At 29.9% G+C, this 3,490-nt stretch overlaps 1 long non-coding RNA gene across 1 annotated transcript; it reads right to left on the reverse strand.

The window, feature by feature from the left end:
* Window positions 1-1,105: 1,105 nt before the first annotated feature.
* LOC117781488 lies at window positions 1,106-1,859 on the reverse strand. The gene is made up of 2 exons (XR_004617168.1): window positions 1,653-1,859; window positions 1,106-1,585 (listed from the first exon to the last, which is right to left on the reverse strand). It is a non-coding gene; the product is annotated as an uncharacterized LOC117781488 (long non-coding RNA).
* Between the last annotated feature and the right edge of the window lie 1,631 nt (window positions 1,860-3,490).

Genomic DNA, 3,490 nt, shown 5'->3' on the forward strand with positions numbered 1-3,490 from the left:
GTTGTCAGTAAAAATGGCCTAAAACTTAGTTGAAAAGTGTTAAACAATGGCAAAGAAAAATAACTCTGAGCAAATGCAAAGCAGTGCACAAAAGTTTAGAGTAGGCAACGAAACAGCAAAGCAGCATACGAAAACAACAAAAAGCAACCGCAAAATACTTATAGAATTCAAACAAACAAACAAAAAATATAAAAGCTGAAAATGCACACATGCGTAAAAGGAAGGTAGGAAAAAAACAAACAACTGATTAAAATCTCAAGCCTGCACTTCCATGGTAAATACTCTATATTATTTGTGGATAACTCTAAAATGATTGGAAATTTTTGGGGAAAAATTAGAAAACCAGCAATACTTTATTTATTTACAAAAATTCGTTTAAAGAGATTTTAAAAAAATACAACACCATTTATTGCATAAATATGGTTGTGTTTGATCAAAATTGTTCCATTATCTCCTAATTTATACCCTGATCAAACTTTATGAAAGAGATGTAACTATAATATGATGATAATGTAATTTGTTTCAAACATATAAAATGAAATGTTTATAATAATATATACAATTCTCAAAAATTTTGATCAAAATCTGCATATTTCGTAAAAAGTTAATTCTGCCTCCAACATGTTCTTTCCATAATACCCGAAATTCTGAGAATAGGGAAGAGCATGATAAAGTCAATGCCAGGGTTTTGTGAAAGTGAGTCTTAATGGGTTTCTTAGCATAATTAACCCAAAAATTAGGGCTGGGTCACAGAGATGGCTAGCGAGCACTGAGAGGAGGGCAAGAGGGCTAAAGGCGATTTCAAATATAAGCCAAGTCATGCGTGGCAATTTCAAAATGGCAGCTGCGTCCATAACAATATAGCCCAGAATCTACTTCTCTGCCGTTCTTCAGGAAGCTCATTCAATGACATTTCTCATGCGTGTGAATTTATGGGTCACCCTGAGCCAGAACATAATTTCTTAAGGCCCGCCATCAAACGTTTTAAGGACAAGCATCGGAAGTACTTTAACTATTTGAAATCGTAAAAAGCCCAAGTTTTTGCCACACATAAATCATTTCCCCAAAGCATTTATGTTATTTAGAGAATAGAAAAAAAAAATAATAAAGCAAAAAAGAATTTTTTTTATTGTATTTGCCAAGTATTTTGCAGAAGCTGAACCAGGCAGTGGTCTGCCACTTCTGGGAAATGTTGTAATAGCGCCTGCTGCTCCAATATAAAATACATGAAACACACACATATACACACATTCACTTATGCAGGGAAAGCGATGAATTTCTATAAGCAAAAATATCTGTTTCAATTTGCATATCTTTGATTTCCAGTTTCAGTTTTCCCTCCCGCTTATCCTGGCAACTGTGTAGTTGTAGTTGTAGTTGCGGCTAGCTATCGTCCTTGTTGTTGTTGCTGTTGTTCGTTTGCTTGTCAGCATTATTCTCCAAGGACACACAACAATGCCACAAAGTTTGACGCTGGGCTTAAGAGTTTCTTCGGTGTGGTCTTTGGGCCAAAAAGAGGTCCGTGTGTGGCTTAACAGCCAATATGCGTCACTAATACGTAAAAACCATTTCATTTTACGTTTGACTAATAGAAAGGATTCATTATGAATTATACATATGCGTGTTAGGCTCCTTGGGTGCGACCAACTCACTCAACACTCAGATCCAAGTAGGCCAGGCTAGCTTACCATCTTGGCCATGCGTGCCCAAGATAAATTTGGTTTTGCTTGTGTCCCAAAAGGAGTTACAAATGTATCTGTGTTTGTTGGAATGACATTGTAATTGTGAGCTTTGCCCTTGCCTTTGTCTTGTCCCCTCTGTCACTTGGGCAACGACAACACTTCCACACCCTCGGCTATCTGTTTAGTGTGGCTAATTTTCAGCGGAGATTTTCTTAGCCAACTTGATTAGAATTGATGAACTTGATGTGAGTGAGTGTCAAGGGTTGCCTCTTGCCCTTTCTCGTTTTACATTTATTATTTATGAGGGCCAGAATGGGTGACACTTCCAGGGAAACCTCTCTGAATTTAGCTAGTAAAATAAATCCCACAAAAAAAACCTCTACACGAGGTAAAAGTCTAGTGACGAAAGCAATTTCTAGCCCCAAAATTTCTGATATCCAATTTTGTGACGAACAAAATTCAGTTTAATCTAAAAATTTTAAATAAAAATATAAATTAATAAAAAACTAGTCTGCCGGTGCTACAGTCAGCGCACTCGACTGTCAGGAACCCATTACTTACTATCCAAAATCAGTCACTTCTAAAAACTAAATAATATTTAAGATTACCATAAACTCTTATATATTAAATTTGTCGCCGCTCGAATTTGCTTCCGATATAATTAAAAATTTTATCGGCACCCAGGGAACACCACGTGGAGGCCATTACACTTGTAATGGGTTCCTTTTTTCCAAAAGAAACCTTCAGTTCGACTTGGGTTGCGTAAGCCCCCAAAGTTCCCCAAAAAATGGTTTTTTATCTGCTATCTACACAGATAAAGTATGTACCATATATATATATCTATATATGTACATATAGCAATAAAACTAAAATAATAATAATAATAATAAATAATAATAATAATAATAATAATAATAATAATAATAATAATAATAATAATAATAATAATAATAATAATAATAATAATAATAATAATAATAATAATAATAATAATAATAATAATAATAATAATAATAATAATAATAATAATAATAATAATAATAATAATAATAATAATAATAATAATAATAATAATATAGTAATAATATTAATAATAATAATAGTAAGCAATAATAATAATAATAATAATAGTAATAATAATATAATAATAATATAATAATAGTAAAATAGTAATAATAATAATAATAATAATGAAATAATAATAATAATAATAATAATAATAATAATAAAAAATAATAATTAATGTATAATATTAATAATAATAATAATAATAATAATAATAATAAAACAAAATAACAGATAATTTAAAATATAATAAAAATAAATATTCATATATGGCTTTAAGATTAAATATAGTAAAGAATAAATGGTAATAAAACAAAATATCAGATAATAATACAAAATAAAAATATTTTCAAAGGATAAAATCCATATGTGCATTCAAAGATCTGTTAAGTGCACATTTATACATATGTTGGCACATAAAACAAAAGAAGTTTCTAGCTAAGCATTCATATATATAAACATGCGTTTATGCATATTTGGCTATGTTAAGCATAAGTGAAACTATAACAGAGAATAAATTAAAACTGCATATTAAACATGCTAAGTGTTAAATCAAATTGTAAAATAATTGAAAACCAAAAAAAAGACAAATTTACTAAAACATAAATTTACACAGTAAATTTATAATAAACAATAATTAACATAGAATTTTAACTTAACGTTTATATAAATACCAATGTAAAATTATTTAAATGAAATTTTTAAACATGTATTCACTGCGCCACCGAAGCTCACATCTGAAT

This window comes from Drosophila innubila, assembly GCF_004354385.1.
Source record: "Drosophila innubila isolate TH190305 chromosome 2L unlocalized genomic scaffold, UK_Dinn_1.0 4_B_2L, whole genome shotgun sequence".
NCBI classification, from domain to species: Eukaryota; Metazoa; Arthropoda; class Insecta; order Diptera; family Drosophilidae; genus Drosophila; species Drosophila innubila.